Raw genomic sequence first — 20354 nt, 5'->3', positions numbered from 1 at the left:
AGGGAGGAGGGAAGCAAGGAGAGACGAACGCAGGGAGCAGAGCCTGACCTGGTCATGGGGGTCTGGGAAGGACAGAGGCATTGTTAGAGCCGGCAGCTGAGGGCCGAGGCCGAGTAGGGGTTAGGCCAGCAAAGGACGAAAAGGAAGAAAGTTCCAGGTGGACACTGGTGGAGAAAGACCGACCTGGAAGGCACCAGCATGTGCACGTGGCAACTGAGGTCAAGGACGTGCCTGAGAGAGCGGAGGAAAGTGCCCTGCGGACCGGGTAGGGGTTTGGAGGTCGCGAATGGAGAAGAGTTGTTGGGCAGGTCCGGGCACCCGTAGCCAGAACCACAGGGCGTGCGCAGTTCGGCCAGGCCCTGCCTCCTGGCGTCCCCGCCCCCTGCTGGGCCTCTCTCCGCAGCCGCGAGACCCGCGCTTGACGCATAGGCCCGTTCTAATTTATAAAAACACGGCGGACTGAGGCCGGAGAATCCCTTCAAACCGGGAGGCGGAGGCTGCAGTGAGCCGAGATGGCGCCATTGCACTCCAGCCTGGGCAAAAAGAGCGAAACTCCGTCTCAAAAAAAAAATCATGACTGAAACCAGGAAGCTGGGTGATGGCGCCTACGGCTCCTCTTCCCCCGGCCTGTGTCCAAAAGATTTCCCTCCGAAGCGTCCTGGCTCCCGCAAGCGCAGGAGAGGGCGGGACGTGTCGGGGCTGCGAGCTCAGAGGCCCTGGGTCCGATTTCTCTCCCGCCATCCCAAGGGCGGAGCTGACCTGAGGCCTCCCCGCAAAGGTCCCCGAGATGGAAGTGGGGGCGGGCTGTGAGAACCACAGAAGAAGGCTGGGCGCGTAGCGACCGCGTCCACCCCGCGATAAGAGACTTCCACAGTAGCAGCGTTTCCACAGCCCAAAGCCATGTTTCTAGGCTGACTGCAGCCCCAGGAAGTTCCTGCCCGGGAAAGCTCAAGGCTGTCAAAAGAACTCTTGGCTGCAGCCAGCGCAGGAAGGTGAGGAGGGTAGGAGGCTGCCGCTGCCGCCCCCACAGCTCATCTAATCACGTGACCCGCCCTGGTCTGCTTTTGTGAATCTCCACTTTGTTCAACCCCCACCCACCATCGCTCCCTCCCTGCTCCTTCACTCTAACCTTAAAGGCCCAGCTACCTCTATACAAATGGAGGTTGAGTTCGGTTCACGCTGGACCCTCTTCCCTATGGCAAGCTACTGAAGGAGATCTGCTGTTACTGCTATAGCTGCTGTTCTGCTTAATCTCAGACAGCTGGAAGGTAGTATTCCGCCGTCACCCAGCCACCCAAGTAAATTGGAATGATGACTGACTGAGACCCTGATGGTGGTGGCTTAGACAAGATGAAAGTCTGAAATGGAGGCCCAGGGCTGCCAGGATGGCTCTGTAGTCATCAGGGAGGGAGCTCTTACTATCTTGTTACCCACTCCCCTCTTATGCCTCTTCCTTCCCGTGATCTAAGAAGGTTGCCCCAGATCCTGCCATCTGGCCTGCGTTCAATCAGCAGAGGCTTCCTGGAGGAGCAGGAGGAGGCACTGTGCTCGCATCACATACCAGTGGCCAGAAGCTGGCTTCAGGGAAGCTCAGGAAATAGGATCCGAGAAGCCATGAGACCTCTCCAAACTCTGCAGTAACAGAGTCGACAAGACAATGGCTTAAAGATGGAGAGACCAGTTGATCGGTCACACAAGTTGTTCCACGATAATTCTTGTGTCAGAAGGGGAGGCTGAATACCAGGACCACGGGCCCCACTTCCAGCCCCTCCATTCTGAGTACACTTCAGAGGGCTCTGGCAGGGTGAGGGGGTCTTGGCGGTGCCACAGAGAGTAAAGGTCTAGCACACCCATTGTGGAGACATTTCATGGGGACAACCCAGTGACTTCACTTGAAGCAAAATGGGATTTTCCAACCTTGAGATTCTTATTTTCTTTGGTATGCATATGGAAGAAGTATGAAGGTGGGGGTTGGGAGGGAGAGCAAATGAGCTGTGTGTATGAGGAGCTGGGGCCTGGCTCTTGACAATATCACCCACCCCCACCCCAGGCTTTCCTTGGGGCAGAAAGACTATGGCTGGGGCTTTCAGTGTCAGCTCCGAGGTATAGAGGTATAACCAGTGCTTTTGGCTAAGTCATATCACTGATGAGCTTCTTTTTCCACCTTGGCAAACCAGTCTTCTGTAAAATGGTCTTCAAAGTTTCTTTTTTACAGCAGAGAAACTTATTTTTCAGATAAAAATTTAGATAGAACTATCGGGGGAAGCCGATAGGGGCCAGATATCAGGGGAACCCACCCCCAATATTTCAACGAAGGTTCTTTCTATTTTCCATAAGTGTTGGCCGGCTGAGAAATAAAGAGAAAGAGTACAAAGAGATGAATTTTACAGCTGGGCCACCAGGGGTGACATCACATATCGGTAGGACCGTGATGCCCACCTGAGCCTTAAAACCAGCAGGTTTTTATTAAGGATTTCAAAAGGGGAGGGAGTGTACGAACAGGGAGTAGGTCACAAAGATCAAATGCTTCAGAGGGCTAAAGGCAGAACAAAGATCATATGCTTCTGAGGAAACAGGACAAAGGGCAAAAGGCAGAACTCCTGATAAGGGTCTATGTTCAGTGGTGCACGTACTGTCTTGATAAACATCTTAACAGAAAACAGGGTCCAAGAGCAGAGAACCGGTCTGAGCAAAAATTTACCAGGATGGAGTTTCCCAATCCTAGTAAGCCTGAGGGTACTGCAGGAGACCAGGACGTATCTCAGGATACGGACGTATACATGCTCCTTATCGCTACCACGTAGGACAGACACTCCCAGAGCGGCCATTTATAGACCTCCCCCCAGGAATGCATTCCTTTCCCAGGGTCTTAATTATTAATATTCCTTGCTAGGAAAGCAATTCGGCGATATTTTCCCTACTTGCACATCCGTATATAGGCTCTGTGCAAGAAGAAAAATATGGCTCTTTTTGCCTGACCCCACAGGCAGTCAGACCTTATGGTTGTCTTCCCTTGTTCCCTAAAAATTGCTGTTATTCTGTTCTTTTTCAAGGTGCACTGATTTCATATTGTTCAAACACACGTTTTATAATCAATTTGTACAGTTAACACAATTATCATAGTGGTCCTCAGGTGACATACATGCTCAGCTTACGAAGATAACAGGATTAAGAGATTAAAGTAAAGACAGGCATAAGAAATTATAAAAGCATTATTTGGGAACTGATAAATGTCCATATTAAAATAAAATTTTCACAATTTATGTTCTTCTGCCACAGCTCCAGCCGGTCCCTCCATTCGGGGTCCCTGACTTCCCACAACATAGAACCCTCAAATAGATGAAGGTGGAGCTTCTCGGGTAGAGACCGGAGGATTGGGGTGTTGCCTACTGGGCCTTACAGACTCTCCTGAGTGATCTGAGTCACCTCCAAAGAGCTAGGTGTCAACTCCAAAACACCCTGTGTCCCTTTCTTCCATTTAGTAACGGAAAGCCTTACCACCAGAGGTTTGGCAGGGCATGTGCCCAGCTTCCTTTCAAGTCTCTGGCCAATGGGATGTGAGCAGAAGTGAAGGGGCAACTTTCAGGACTTGGAAAAGAAAGCTTAGTCCTCTGCTTCTCCTGTCACCTGAAAGAGAAACAGAGGCTTGTCTTGTTGAAGCCAGTGTGTTTGGTGTCTTTTTGTATGGTGGCTTAGCCAGTGGCCTAACTAGAAGACCAAGGCTCAAAAGGAACATATTTTGAGCTTCTCCACAGTTTGAGAACCTCTAAATTACCTACACCAAGCCTTCCCCAGCACTCAATTTATGGAAGACCATTTCTCTTCTCATGACATATGTCCTCATGTTGCTTTGGCCTGTTTTAAAGCTTTCTCAACTCCATCTCAATAAAGAAATCTGCAGCTTTGTTGGACGAGAGGATCTAAAAAGTTGGTTCTTCCAGTCAGTCGTAAATACAGACACTAATTTATAAACTGACACAGGAACACACAGCAAATTAGTAGAAAATTCTATTCCTGTTCGCTTTTCTCCTTGCATTGTTTCCTGCCAATGCTCACCATTTCTTTATCCTTTCCACTCTTCCTTGCTCCTCCTTCCCTTTAATTTTTCTCTGTTGTGCCTAAATAAGCTGTCCATGCATGGCACTCCATGGGCTCTGATAACAGACTCAACAAGACAATGACTTAAAGATGGAGTGACCAGCTGATCAGTCACACAAGTTGTTCCAGTGTAATTATTTTCACAGGTGTCTCAGTTTGGATGATAAATTATATGGACACTCTACTTAAAGAACAAAGACCTTTATGTCTGTCTTGCTTCAAAGTCCAAGGTGAGCATGCCTGCCTGGCAGCTCTGCCTCAATTCCTTTTAAATCATTGCTTTGCCATACTTTGGCACACTGCTGTCATCTGTATGGTTGAGCTGGACTGCTGCCATCTTGAGTCACCGGTGACTTTTTGATTCTTTAATTCCCAGTTTGACTGGCATTCCTCTCTGTGTGTGTATTTAGTTCTATGCAGTTTTATCACATGTGTAGGCTGTGTAACCACTGCCACAGCCAAGATACAGAACAGCCAAGTTTGTTTTTGTTCACTGTCATCTCTCCAAAACCTAGTGCAATGCCTGGCACAAACACACTCAGTACGTACTTGTTGAATGGGGGAATGAATGAATGAATGAATGGTGTGCTAGTTAGGGTTTTAAGATGCAATAGCTAAGATGCAATACCCAAGCAGTATAAGTGAGGTACATGTGGCGGTCTAGAGGTAGGACCAGCAGGATAGCTGTGCCATCTATCTCTGGGCCAGGCAACTGCTGCCCTCCTACCATGCCCCCAGCAGATGGGCAGGGGAAAGGCAGGGCCCAGTCTTTACAGGGGCAGGGCCTGGAGTTGCACACCTCACTTCCCCTCACATCCTACAGGCCAGAACTTAGGTGCAGGTATACACCAAGCTGCATAGGAGGCCAAGTAGATGGTATTGCTTGCCTGCAATTCTTCTTCCCTCTTTTCTCTTAGTAATGTTCACCAAAGTGGAGAGTACTTTTCCACAACTCATGCAGGGCTTGGGCCAATGGAATGTGGGCAGAAGCGAGTTTGTTAGTTCTGAGCTGAGGCCTTATGATGCCTCTTGTGTCTCTGCTCGTCCTCTGGCCCTGTTGCCACCCCAGGTGGTCACTGGTTCAGAGCATGAGAGACAAGTGAAGCAGCCCTGACTCGGCTTACAGCTTGAAGCAGAGTGGCCTCCACCGGCCTGCAAGAAAAATAAATGACTTTTTTGATAAGCCACTGAGAGTTTGAGGTTGCCTACCATGAGCTCAGCCTTAACTGAGTTAGTTCTACTAGTAACGAAGGGAAGAATGAACATTTGTGGACTTCGAGCATTCTGCAGTATGAGAGGGTCCCCTCTCTGGATGGAGCAGGGAAGACCTGACCTGTAGGGACTCCTTAAGAGTCCAGAGCAAAGCCCAGGCGGCTTAGCTGGACAGCATGCTTTCCTGGGACTCTCATGGGCAGACGGACTGGAGATCAGCTGAACTGGGGCCAGCTGGAAACACCTCTGTCTGGAGGCCTCTTGGGGATAAAGGGAAGTTTGGGGTGGGAAGAATGATAATGGAAAGCTGTGTCCAAACAAATAAAACTGTTGCATTAACAAGTTGAAGAAGAGTTTTCCCAGTGAGTCGAGAACTGGTGCTAATAATAGAAGCCTCAAATAGCTGTGCATTTTGCCATATTAAATAGTTCATTTGTGTCTGTCTGTTGCCAATACAGCTGTAGAGAATGATGCTGCTCCAGTTTGATCCAATACAGTATTTGGAATGCATGGAAAAGATCACTGATGCCTTTACCTGATGCCGTACCTCTGAAGGATATTTCTCCACATAATCGGCCCTCGGTTTTTTGGTGAATGCAGCTGTTGAAGGAAGCAGCTCTCTGTATTACTTGCTGATTATCCTGCCAACAGGAATTTGGGTGTGCAGAAATGACATCAAATTATTTCCACTGGGAAAGTGCTAGCAAGAAACAAGAGGTTAAAAAGCTTTTGAAAGCACAGCAATTTGGATGTGAATATCCATTCTGAGGTGGATGAATTAGTTCCTGATAAAGTATTGGCTGCTTATTTGAAACTGGTTGAGGAAAAGAAAACATGGCTTTAAAAAGTTCTTCAAATACATATGTATCCTAAATTTTATCTGGTTTTTACTGATATTTATCTGTCTACCTCCTATTATGAAAATTTTCAACACTGAAAAATGTCAAAAGAAACCACAAATGCTTTTCATCTAGATTCAATGGTTGTTAACGTTTTACCATATTTGGTTTTTCTCTTCTCTCTGTCTCCCCACAAACACATGATACACACCATTTTTGAAAATAAGTTGTCAGTATGACATCATGATCCGTAAGTGCTTCAATGTGAATCTCCTAAGAATAAAGAAAATCTCCCATGTAACCACAATACCACTATCATACCTAGGAAACTTAATAATGATTCTACAGTCACAACTAATATCCAAGTCATTTTAAAATTTTTGCAATTGTCCCTTAAATGTTTGTATGCAGTTTCCCCCGAGATCTAATCAAGGCTTATGGATTCCATCTGGAGGCTAATCTGGAAAATCTCCCCCACCTTAACTTCTGTTTGGTTTCGATTTACGTCATTGACTTGAGGAATCTGGGCCAGCTGTCTTAAAGAAGGTCACACATCCCTGGCTTGCCCGATTGTTTCCTGATGGTGTCCTTCAACTTTTACTTTTAAGCCCTTATAATGGAAGTTAGGTTTTAGGTTTGAATAAACTTTTTTCTTTTATTTATTTATTTATTTGGCTATAAAGAATACTTTACAGGTATTCCATGAGGAGGTCCTCACACTGGGTTTTTGCCAGCAGTGATGCTCAGGGGGATGACCTGTTGAGAAAGTAATTATTATATGTCCATGAGAAGGTACCTTTGCCTGGAACATCAACTGAGGCAAAGTTTACATGCTATTGCTTTGCGGGGTGGTGGTGCAATGCTGTGAAAGAAAGGGGGAAAATGAATTGAGGGGGAAAAATACAAGATGGTCCACTGCTGAATAAAGCCACTGCTTGATAAACAGCACAGCTGGCTGCTTGGCTGTGTGAGACATCTTTGGAGGTGCTGTGTAGCTCCATTGCATCTCAGAGGAGTCCTACAAGACAAAGCTCACGTGGTGTTAAAGCACTTGTACTTCAGGATTGTGTTAGTAGGTGCCTCCACACAGCCACTGGGAAAGCCAGTTTGCCCGGGGCTCCTGCTGGACCTGGGCACAGGAGTTGCTGCAGCTCCTGCCCTGGCAGGTGTAATGACATGGCCTTGCCAAAGACAGCGGTGCCTGTCATTATAGGAGGTAAGGTGACAAGGTGGAAGCTGGAACTTTGCGGCCATCACTGGAGCTGCTTTACCTAGGATCAGGGCAAGTGGGTCCCCAGGGGCAGGCAGGGTCAAATGGATGTGCTGGGTGGGTATAAATTGGATCCAACATTTTTTTCCCTTTTAAATTACTGCATGATTTGCAGGGTGTACTTTGCCCCTGTAGGAATATTCTATTGCCCTGCCACGTTTATGTAATGGTTTCAGTATCCATTGATTATTCTTGCCTGTACCATTTATTATAGCAGGAGATGGAAGATATGAGGGTTAGTTATGTTCGTTACCACTAGGGTGTCATTGTACGCTTTTTCAGGAACACAACTAGGATGCTTTATTTACATATGTAATGAATATATATATAATAAAAATACATATATAGTGAAATAGTATGAGTTTGTATTGCTCTTGAAATTTAACAGTGTTTAAATTTTTTTTATATTTTATCTTTTTCCTCTTATATTGAAAAATTCCTAGTTCCTAATAGTATTGATATATAGATATAGTCAGAGTAGTATGTTCAAGTTACCCAAATTCACCTTTTCATTTATTGTTGGTTTGGATCAATTTTATATAGAGTTGGTCATTTATTTCTCTTAAAGTCCAATTTTAAGGCATTTTCCTTTATAAATTACTTTTATTTCTGAATATATAGGGAATAAATGGTTCAAAAATCAACATTGTGTAAAAACGTTTGATCAGAGAAGTCTCACTCCCGTGCACATCCCCACCACCCTGCCCCAGTCTCCCTACAAGGATAGGTCATCAAGTTGATTCGTTTCTGGTTTTTCCTCTCCTGTGTTTCTTTTTGCAAACATGAGCAAGTACATATATACATTTTAATTTATCCTTCTTTCTTATACAAAATGTGGCGCACTATATACTCTTTTCTGTCTTGCTTCTCTCTCTTAATAATGTATGTTCAAGGCATCATTCCACATTGGTTCACAGACACCTTAAATACCAGTTTTTTTTTTTTAGATGGAGTCTTGCTGTGTTGCCCAGGCTGGAGTGCAGTGGCACGATCTCGGTTCATTACAACCTCCACCTCCTGGGTTCAAGCAATTCTCCTGCCTCAGCTTCCCAAGTAGATGGGATTACAGGTGCCCACCACCATGCCTGACTCATTTTTTGTATTTTTAGTAGAGACAGGGTTTCACCATGTTGGTCAGGCTGGTCTCGAACACCAACCTCAGGTGATCTGCCCGCCTTGGCCTCCCAAAGTGCTGGGATTACAGGCATGAGCCACTGCGCCTGGCTTTAAATATCAAAATTTATCAATTGTTTATCATATGTCAAATGTATTAGGGTAGGCTAGACAATGCTCCCGTAGCACAGAAAAAAAAACAAAAAAAGAACTCAAACCTCAGTGGCTTTACAAATAAAAGGCTGATCGCTTGCTCACATGAGGTCCTTTGTGGACTGGACAACCCTCCTTTATGTTGTAACTGCATCACCTACAACATGTATCTATATGGTGGCTTGTTGGCTAGAGCTATCACGTGGAGACTCAAACTGGTGGAAAACGTGGTGTTATGTTCATGAAGAGGAAACTGAGGTGGGATTTGGCGGATACTACTAGCACGATCTCAGCCACACAAGGCTTTATATAGGCCTCACAACAGCTCTGTAAATTAGGTAATCTTATTGTTCCCATTTTACAGCTAAGGACATTGAGGCTCCAAGTGTTTATACGCCTTTCAAAGTCATAGTGTTCCTGTATAACAGGGTTCATTTCAAATGCAGGTTTCTCTGCCTTTAAAGCCTGTACTTATACCCAATTCTATGGTCAGTCATTATTGTCCACTAATAAAGAATGGCAAATCCATTTCATCTATGCATGAATGCAAATCTCCAACATAAGAGATCAGTACAATTGGTACAGAACAATAAATATTTAGAGTTAAAATTTATAAGCTGTTTTCTACAAAAAGTGCAAGATTAAAATTAAATCCCTGGACCAATAAAGACTAAAACATTACAGGACACAATGTTTCAGTAAATTGGACAATAAAACAGTTTTATTTATAATTTCTGAATCAAGAGCTAATTGTTAAAGGAATTTTTTAAAGCTCAAAGTGAAACTGTAAACATTTTTTCTTCCTCTTCCTAAGTAAGAGCATCATATACTCAGCACATGAAAGAAGTTATAAATCTTTCAAAACCATTTGGGGTGGTTCTGAGGACTTATGTCAAGTAATCTCCAAGGATTTCAAAGTCTTCCCTTTAAAGGAAGAAATAAACAAAAAAATCACATGGCCATTTGGACAGTGCCTCTTGCCCCACATTATCACTTATTGCCTAAGACTCCTGGCAACAATGTGTCCAGTGTATGCTTTTAGAAAGTGATTACAACCAACTAAAACTGGGAACCCCAAATTAAAGGAAGCATTGCCGTCTGTATGCTGGGACTGTAGACTCAGTGACAAGGTAGGGTGGTTCCAGAAGGGTGATTTTCCCTCACCTGTGAGTGTGAAACTAATACCTGGCTGTTGACCCAACATCGTTTTCACAAAGAACACCCTGCAAGTTTCATTATCATATCAGGTGCTTCAGGCGTTCTGGACTGTGACTACAGTTCAGGAGGACCATCAGCCAGTATACACACACACACACACACACACACACACAAGTTTTATGAGACTAAATTCAGGCAATACACTCTGATCCCCACCCTACCCCACCCGCCTGCCAGACTCTTGCCTTTCCGTCAAAGCCCACCCTCTGCCCCACATAGGCCAGGTCTGTCCATCCGCTCAGAATCAGGACCTTTGGGCTTGGTTTTTCCTGTTATTCTTCTTTTTCCCACCCTACACCTATCCCTCAACAGAAAGTCGGTTATTGTGTGAAATTGCTCACACACCGATGTTATCATGAAGCGCTGCACTCTTCCCTGCCTTCCTCCTCTTCAGGCTGTTCCTTTAACCTTTGGCTAGAGGCAAGGAGGAACGTCACCTCCTGGACGAGACTTCTCCAAGTCTTTGGCAGCCAGGACCTTGGGCTGGGCTCCAGGGCCTTGCAGGGCGTCCTTCCAAAGAACCGAGTCTTGCTTCACTGGTTCTCTCCTCTCTCTCTCTGCCTGGCCACAATTCCTTCTGAGGCCTTATCACCCTTTGTTAACACTTACTCATCCAGACTCTTCTGCCAGGGCCATCTGGGTCTTTTAAATTGGCATTATAGTTTTAAAAAAGTCAAATCAAACTGGTATTTAAAAAAAACATTACAGGCAGTGGCTCACGCCTGTAATCCCAGCACTTTGGGAGGCCGAGGCGGGCAGATCACGAGGTCAGGAGATCGAGACAATCCTGACAAACATGGTGAAACCCCGTCTCTACTAAAAATACAAAAAATTAGCTGGGCGCGCTGGGGGGTGCCTGTGGTCCCAGCTACTCGGGAGGCTGAGGCAGGAAAATGGCGTGAACCCGGGAGGCGGAGCTTGCAGTGAGCCGAGATCGCACCACTGTACTCCAGCCTGGGCGGCAGAGCAACACTCCGTCTCAAAAAAAAAAAATAATAAATAAATAAATAAATAAAAATAAATAAAATAAAAAAAAACAACAACAAAAAACCCCTAATCATTGTTAACGTGGAAATGGTTGCCACTGGGATAAATTTGAAATTTTGTATTTAAAAAAATCTAACCAGTATTTAAGTTCTGCTAAGTGTGCCTAACACTGTTAGGAGCACACAGTTAAGACACAAGTTCTTGCATTCAAGAATCATACTGGAAGACAAGATTTAAGTAAATGAAAGCCATTTAAGGGTGACCCAAAGAATAAAATGAGTCTGGAATGATTAATAAAATCATATAATGACACGGTGGTTCCTCATCTGTGGAATCACAGAGGATTTGATCAGGTTATCCGTAAAGTTCCCTCTTTTATTCCAAATAAATGACACTAGATATTTCAAATTTTAGTATTTTTTATATATAACATATAATTTATATTATTTTATTATAATATATTATATAATATAAAATATAATTATATAATATATTATATAATATGATATATAATTATAATATAATATAAAATATAATTATAATATATAATATAATTATAATATATAATATAATATAAAATATAATTATAATATATAATTATAATATATAATATAATATAAAATATAATTATAATATATAATATAAAATACAATATAATATAATATAATATAGTATATAATTATATATAATATATAATTATAGTGTATAATATAATAAAATAAAAATATACATTATGTTATATAATAAAATAATATAATAACAGTACTATGTGCCAAACACCATTGCTGACAACTCTTCCAACTTTCATAAAACCATGAGGTGGCCGTTATAAATCTTCCATGCGGCAGGTGGGGAAACAGGCACAGAGAGGTTAAGAATTTGCCCATGGGCACACAGCATTGTGGTACAGTTGGCATTTGAACCTAAGGCAGATAACCAGTGTGCCATGGCATCTCTGTGTAGCCCTAACCTCATTCTTTCCCATACTTACTTTTCAAAGTGTACTTCCTTGCTTCTTTAACAGGAAAACAATGTATCCTTCTTGGGATGCCTATTTTTCTATTTTCCATTAACCCACAAACTTGGCCTTCTCAGTTCAAACTTGTACAATTTGCAACCAAGTTTCTAACACTGTCTTGGCTGCGACTCTTCTCTAGGGATTTGGTTTACTGGAATCTACAAATTTTACTCCGATTTTAGCCAAAAGTCCTGCCTCATTCACTGTATCACTTATCTTTTTATATTTTCTTAAAACGTGGTAGGCAAAATCTTCATCCTGTAGCTCCCTTTTTTTCTACCCCTTTTAACATTTTGATTCCACAGCCTCCCTGGGAGGACCTCCTCATAGTGCTTCACTGAAACCTGAGTTTCTTCCATGGCTGCTCCTGTCTACTTCATCCCTGCAGCTGCTGCACATCCACCCAAGTCCTCTCAAGACACTGCTGTGGGACTGAGAAATAGGAAAAGGAGGAAAGCCAGGGACAGCTGTGCCACAGTGAATTCCAATGTAGGGCAACAAAAGCTCATCCTGACAGTGTACTGCAGTTTCGAGGAGAGTGGCATTTGAGCTGGGAATAAAGTCTGAGGACATCAGGGAGTGAAGGGAGAGCTACCACCCTGGCTGAGAGAGGGAGATGAGTCTGGGGTCTGTGTGTCCCTCAGGCCAGCCATCCCTGAGCTCTACCGTGGTACAAACTGCCTGTGGTGTTCTATATAGTGCCAAAGCCCAGAAAACGACAAATCATGATTTTTTTACTCGGAATATTCTCCTCACCTGGGTTCCAGCTGAGTAGATCTGAGCCATTTCGTATATTACATCCAGTTCCTCACTGAAATTCCAATTGTTTTTCACCCACTCGAGAAGCCATGGCAGAATGCAAGCAAGGCAGCTTGCTGTGCCCACAGACATGACCTCAAATGGGTTTGATTTATTTAGACAGGTCAGTCATCTGAAAAGGTCAGCCCTTAGCAGTTCCTAGGAATTAATCAGTGGTGTGACACAACGCAGCTGTGATTGCCACAAACCAGCAACAACTGGACGGTGGCAGGCACAGTACTAAATTATTAACCCCCAGAAGCCTGTGCTCCCCCCCTTTTTTTAAAAACTTGCCTTGAGTGCCACCTAATGAGTGCTTGCTGGGGCGTGAAACAGTCTTGAACCTACATTCTTGCATTGTTTTGGAAGGCGTCCTGTGTTGATACTGAGTGGGGGCCTCATACAGACCACATTTTGTCACAAAATAAGGTAGAAAAGAGTGAATCATACACCTGGAAAAAGATCAGAGAACTGTGCTTTGAAAGATTAATAGATGTGTTTCCCTTTTTATAACTAATGAAGATTATTACTGACAATTATTTAAAATGTTTCCAATAATTACAATGGTTGTTCTAGTTTAAAACTCATTTCACAAAAGATGAAGAATTATACAGTTCTAATTAAGGTTTGGGAGTAATAGTTAAAACTGATTTTCCCAAAGTACTTTTCAACTGTTCCTCTACAATGAGATGAGTAAAGAATTTGCTCAGGGTCTGTGATGAGCTAGACCCTGGAATGAAGACCAGAATCCAAGCTCCTGACCTCAGACCCAGCTTAGATGATAAGGAGCATAAATACTCATACTGGAGTTTGGTTGCTCTCGAAGAGAGATTTATGATCCCCAAACCAGGAGCTCCTTTCTCCCCCAGTTGCTTTCAAGACCTTGTGGGGACCCACCTACTCCCAGGAGGCAATCCTGATTAATTTTACTGCCCTCCAAACCGGTCTTTGTGTCAGCACTTCTGAACTGACTTCAGTCTTTTGTTTCTTTGTTATTTCTTAAGAGTGAATTTCCTTTCTCCATGTGACCCGAAATAACTTGAAGGCAAAAGACGCTTCTATTTATGACTGTGCTTCCTTGACCTTCCTCTCCCACCCTTCTCCCTCCGTACCCCTCTTCCTGCCTCCCTGCCACCCTCCCCTTCCACACACAAATGGAGGCCCAGTGCAGGAAAACCTCAGCCTCCTGGCGTCAGGAAGGTTTCAAATTCTCACTGGTAATGGACACACACCCTCTGGAGGAGCTGGGCTGAAAACTTACTGGCCTGGACAAGTGCTCCTGATTTAAATGTAAATTCGGACTTAAAAAATAGACCTGGTGATATTCAGAACTTACAATATCGTTTAAACAGACTGGCTTTCTCTGTGAAGATCACTCTTTAGGAGCCTTGAAAAGGAGAGGCCAGGTGGGAAACGGGAACTATGGGAACTGCTTCCTCAGGGAGCGGAGTGCAGGGCTCTCCGCCAAGTGCCCCCTGGAAGCTCGATGCCCAGCAGTGCCGGGCGCCTTCCGATTGTATCTGCGAACCTAAAGCCCTCAGATGTTTATGCAGCTCTTTGCAGTTTTAAAAGGGTTCCCACACACGTGGTTTCACCTGATCCTCATGAGTGCCTTGCCAGGGGTGAAGGACAGGTTTCATTATCCTCGCTTTATGAAGAGGAAACTGGATCCCTGGAGTCCACGGAAATGAGAGGAGCCAGGATCTGAGCCCACACATAAATATTCATTGAACTGAACTAATACAGAAATATATTATTATTTTAAGGTAAACAGAATGTTTGTCCTTAAGAAGCTCATAATCTAATTGTGGAGAAATGTTCAAAATATTTTTTATTGATTTATTTTTGAGATGGTGTCTTGCTGTGTCACCCAGGCTGGAGTGCAGTGGCACATACTCGACTCACTGCAACCTTCGCCTCCCGGGTTCAAGCGATTCTCCTGCCTCAGCCTCCCTACTAGCTGGGATTACAGGTATGTGCCACCACGCCCGGCTAATTTTTGTATTTATAGTAGAGATGGGGTTTTACCATGTTGGCCAGGCTGGTCTCAAACTCCTGACCTCAGGTGATCCGTCCGCCTTGGCCTCCCAAAGTGCTGAGATTACAGGCGTGAGCCACCGCACCTGGCTCCAAAATAAACATAATTAAAATAACCATACAAGGAATAAATAAGGCAAGACCAGACATCCTTCATTGTGAAACGAGGTGAGAAAGTGCTGTGATTTTTTAGGGGACTTAGGTAACTGTTACCCCACGATTGAATGGAACTGAAATTTCTGTGTCCTCCACCCCAATCCCATTCCAAGTTCCTGCTGAATATTCTGGGTTTTGCTAGAATTCCTTATGACACATAAAAAGTCTTCAGCTCTGTGCCTTAGCCATGGCGATGTCTGGCCTTGTCACGTCATCTTCAGTCCTGTATCTGCAGTGCAACTCAGGGCCAAAACAAAAAAGATTTTTTTTTTTTTTTCTAATTTAAAAAGTCACAGGGAACATGAAAAAGGGGAAGAGGGAAATTTGTCTTCAGTGTTGCAGGAAAATCCACCCTCTCCTTCTAGGGGTGGATCTTAGTGGATCTAATGAATCACACATGAAAAGAGATGTAAAGAGGAAGGAGTTTCAGGAGGGTACTGGCCAGGTCAAAGGAGAGGGTGGAGGAAAAGAGCCACGAAATAACCGGGAGACAAGCTTTCGGGGGCTTTTGACTGACTGGATGTGGGAATGTTGTGGAAGACTTCTGGCCTGCCATTTCCTGAGAATGGGACTGCTGAGAGAAGAGCTGGGAGGAGCACTGCAAATTTCACTCTGGACACATGAGTCAGAGGTATCTGAGAGGGGACGGAGTTGGGAGGGCAAGCAGGGAATTGGACACGTGGGCCTGGAGCACAGAGAAGGGACTTGAGCGTGCATACTTGGGTGTTGCCATGGTTCCAATATTCTCTCCAAAACTTATGTTGAAACTTAATCCCCAAAGTGGCAGCATGGAGAGGTGGGGCCTTTAAGAGGTGATTGGATCATGAAGGCTCTATTCCCACTAATGAATGGATTCATCATGGGAGAACTGGCGGCTTTATAAGAGAGGAAGAGAGACCTGCGCTAGCACCTTAGCACGCTCAGCCCCCTTGCCATGTCATGCCCTGAACCCCTCAGGACTCTGCAGAGTTCCCACCATCAAGAGGGCTCTCACCAAATGCAGCCCCTCAACTTTGGACTTCTCAGCCTCCAGAGCTGTAAGAAATAAATTCCCTTTCCTTATAAATTACCCAGTTTCAGATATTCCTTGTTTTTAATTTTTAAATTTTTTTTTTATTTTTTGAGACGGAGTCTCACTCTGTTGCCTAGGCTGGAGTGCAGTGGCGCAATCTCAGCTCACTGCAACTGCCGCCCCCCGGGTTCAAGCGATTCTCCTGCCTCAGCCTCCAGAGTAGCTGGGATTACAGGCACCTGCCACCACGCCTGGCTAATTTTTATATTTTTAGTAGAGACACGGTTTCACCATCTTGGTCAGGCTGGTCTTCAACTCCTGACCTCATGACCCACCCGCCTCAGCCTCCCAAAGCGCTGAGATTACAAGCGTGAGCCACTGCACCTGACTCCCGTTTCAGATATTCTCTTATAAGCAATAGAAACAGACTAAGTATCTTTGACATGGAGTGGATACTGGAAGCCATGTGACTTCTGTGGGATCATCTCGAAAGAAAGTGTAAAATGAGAGACACAAGGGCCCGGGAAAGAGCCCTAGGGAACTCCGCATTTGTACAGCAAGTACTGGGTAAAGGGAGAAAAGGGAGAAGCCTGCTAGGATGCTGAGGAGGAGCAGCCAGAGGAGAGGGAACCCAGGAGAGCATGCTGGTGTGGGAGTCAGGAAAAGTGTGTCAGAAGAAGGGAGCTGTTGACAATGTCAGAAGCTGCCAAGAGGCACAATAAGATTGAGGGAACAAGTGAGTGTGGTTGTTTCTTTATGGGCCAGAATTTTAAATACCAAGATGAAAGGGCACCTAACAAATAGCAAATACACAAACTAACTTTTGTACCTACCAGACTTCAGACTAAAATCGGTACAAAGAATACTCGCCAGGGTAAGGAGAAGTCCAGGAAATTACAAGAAATATCTAGTTTCTGAAATGAATTACAATGATCATCTGAACAAACAGTGTGAAAAAATATACACCTGAAAAAATGTGTGAAAATGGCCAACAAAACATTGAAAATCAGGGTTACTGGGGAAGACTTTTACCGCCAGTTATTAAAATTTACTATCAGCTGTATTGACTGGAACAGCTGCCAGAATAGGTAATTCAACAGCCAGGATGGGAAGCCCTGATACATGAGTTTGGTGGGGACTGTAGGTAGCCCCTCTGGCTACCTCCTTTCTAGTTGAATAGGTTACATATCTAACTCCCTTGCAATGAGGTTCACCCACTCAGGTGCCCTTGAGTTAGACTTGAAAGGCAGAAGAGAGCGGAGGCCATTTTCCTGCTGCTTCTGATGGAGATGCGAGGCTTCCATAGGAAAGAGGGGTCCACCAGTGTAAAGAGCCCAACAACCATATTCTCCAGATGCTCAGTCCCTCTTGGCCACCCCAAACCAAATGACAGTCCGAGAGACCCTGCCCATGGAGACTCCACCTGCTGGTCCTCCAGGTAGAGTAACTGATAACAAAAATCTCTAGCTTACTCCTAAGTGTTTATTCTGAAGGCAGAGCATGTACAGCAAGACCAGACTTTTGGCCCAGCTAGTGGTGACTACTGCAATGTCAAAAGAGCACATAAACAGACTTAAAAAGCAAATGACAAACTGGGAAAATTGCTGTAACATAGGTAACAAAGGGCTGATATTCTATAAAGAGTTCTTGCAAATGAATAAGACAAAGATGAATCCAAGTGGGCAAAAGATATGCGTAGGCAATCTGCAAAAGTGATGCATAAAAACAGGTTCAACATTACTAGCAATTAGTGGAATAAAACTTAAAACAACAATGCAAAACCATTGTTCTATCATATTAACAAAGATGACAAAAAATGGTGTGACAGTGCAGGGTGTGGAGAAAAGCTGGTATCAAAGCTGTGCCATCTTTCTATATGTCTTTCATATTAATCAAATGCCTTCAACAATGAGCACACCTTTTGACACGAGTTCCCAGATTTTATCCTAAAAAAAAAAAAAAATGACGTGCACACAGATTTAGCTACAAGTAATATTGCAAAAGTGAAAAGTTGAAAACAACCCAATATACAAAAATAGGGGAGATAATTATGGTACATTTGTATAATAGTATGCCACTTGGTCATTAAAAATGCCATAGAAGTATACTTTTCATAGGCTTATTTCTAGCTGCTGGTTTTACAGGTGGTTTTTGCTTTTTTATTTTATCATTTATATTTTCCTGTAATTATTGCACATTTTTTAATAATAATTTTTTAAAACTGGCAATTATATGGTGAAAAGGAGAGAAGGGCATTAGTAAATTCTGAAGCAACTGAAATTAAATTGTAACTGCTCATTAATAAATAAACATCATTACATACTAACATTTACCTTAAATAAACTGGATTTCATTTGTCCACTATGGAAGGAAAGACCTAAAAAACCAATTGACTCGAATTATAGAAAATAAAGTTACAATTCAGGAATACCTCTCTTTGAACTGTGAAATTTGTACCTGTTATGTATGTGTGTCTGTGTGTGTGCGCCTGTGTGTGTGTGCGTGTGTATAAAAAATATTTGGAAAGATATCCACTAGTTTAAAAGTGGTTCCTTTCAGCAGGGTGGGATGAGAGGGGGACAGGAGACAAATTTTTGTTTACACAACTCTGTATGACTTGTTATAACAAGCACGAAAAATCGAAGGTCACTTAAGTAAAAATGGTTATAATTATGAAAATACTTATGGTATGATTAGAAATCATAATGCAAAATACGTATACTGTGCTTATAACTATGTTCATATATTTCCATGTGAGAGAAGCCTGAAGGGGAATACTCTACGATGAAAGTAGTTTTTCAAGTTCATTCATTGGTTCATTTATTCCACAAATGTGTGCTGAGCTGCTACTATGGGCCAAGCAACTGTTGCAGCCACCGGGATATAGCAGGCAATCAAAAATCAAATGTGCCTCCACTCAGGGAACTTAAATTCTAGTAGTGGGAGATAGACAATACACGGTAAACACAGCGAGTATTTTAGGAAGTGGTGAGTGTCGTGGGAAAAGTGGAGCCGGCCAAGGGAGACTAGCAGTGCTCTGGGTCAGGGGCAGGTTTAGATAGGTTGGTCAGGAAAGGCCTCACTGAGGTGACATGGGAGGAAAGACTTGAAAAAGCTGAAGGGTTCAGTCCTGGAAATGCCTGGAAGGGGAGTTTTACAAGTAGACAACAGCCGGTGCAGAGGCCAATGCAGCTAACAGGAAGGGGAGAGCAGGTCAGATAGCTAGGCAGGACAGTGGGTTGTCCGGCTCTGCGGCCATCGTAAGGACTTTGGCGTTTTATTTCAAGTAAACTGAGGAGCCGCTGTGCAGTTTGGAGCACAGAAACGACAGGATCCCTGTGGCTGCTGTATGGAAACCCAGCGACTGGGAGGGTAGGGAGGGCAGCGAGACCGAGGTGTTCAGGTTAGAGATGAAGGGGGGTGTGGACATGTTGAGGTGTTGCATCCTAGACACAGATTGAAGGTAGGGTCAACAGGATTTCTAGTCAGATTGTGTAGAGGGGGTGAGAGAGGGTCTTATTTTCTTCTTCCTTGCAATAATATATTCCAAGCAATATAAGTAAGCAATATAAATTTTTTCCTTTAAGAAAATTCCAAGTATTATATCGTTCCAAATAAAAAAAATCATTTCAAGAGTCCTGACGCAGCAACCATTACATTCCCAGTAATGGAAATGTTAAGTCAGTCCGTGCTCCGGAGAAATCCCGACAGAACACAGGCCAGGAGACCGGGCCTAGATTCCGGTTTCGAACAGGGCAAAAACGGAGGCTGCAAATCCATCCCCAGTCCGGCAAGATTCTCGAACATGTCGGCAGAGGGCTGCATAGGAACTTCAAAAACGAATAGCGGCTCCCTTGAATTCAGCGTGAGGGGGAAACCGCGGGGAGATTTGGAACTCAGGAGTCCCACGTCTGAAGGAGCGGGAGGCTGCTTCCGAGGAGCCCGGCGCACGACGGGAAGGGCCGCGCCGGCCAGGCCGCCCTCCTCCCGGCAGCCTCGGGCAGGCCGTTCCCGCGCCGGCGACGGCAGGCCCGGCCGCAGGTACCAACAGCACCTGTCAGTGGGCAGCGCGGGCGCACCGTGCGAGGGCCCTGCCTCGTCAAGAGAGGCAGCGAGAAACAACAGCGATGAACGAAACAAAACCTTCCTCCTCTACTGCTACACGGAGCTCGCGTCCGAGGAAGCGGGAACACACAGGCCCGGGTGCTTTCCGAAAGGCTTCTCGCCAGGACCCGCGACCAGTGTTGGGGAAGGGGGGCTCCCCCCCCCCTTTTTAAGAAGCCAGGTCAAGCGGGCCGTTGCCGGGCGACCTTTGGGCGGAGGGAGAGAGCGAGCAGGGCTGCACCGCACAGGTTCCGCCCCTACTTCAGCGTCCTCGCCCCGCCCAAGCTCCGCCCAGCACCACAAGGGCTAACCCCCCGCGACGCATGCGTGCTTCTTCCC

General features: G+C 44.6%; 1 long non-coding RNA gene across 1 annotated transcript; it reads left to right on the top strand.

Annotated features, from left to right (window-relative positions):
• Window positions 1–1845: 1845 nt before the first annotated feature.
• On the top strand, window positions 1846–8061 carry LOC134761458 (uncharacterized). The gene is made up of 2 exons (XR_010140089.1): window positions 1846–1939; window positions 5769–8061. It is a non-coding gene; the product is annotated as an uncharacterized LOC134761458 (long non-coding RNA).
• The last annotated feature ends 12293 nt before the right edge of the window (window positions 8062–20354 follow it).

Source organism: Pongo abelii, chromosome 4 (genome assembly GCF_028885655.2).
Source record: "Pongo abelii isolate AG06213 chromosome 4, NHGRI_mPonAbe1-v2.0_pri, whole genome shotgun sequence".
Classification (NCBI taxonomy): Eukaryota; Metazoa; Chordata; class Mammalia; order Primates; family Hominidae; genus Pongo; species Pongo abelii.
Note: the sequence above shows the minus strand (reverse complement) of the source record. Positions and strands in the feature narration are given on the sequence as shown.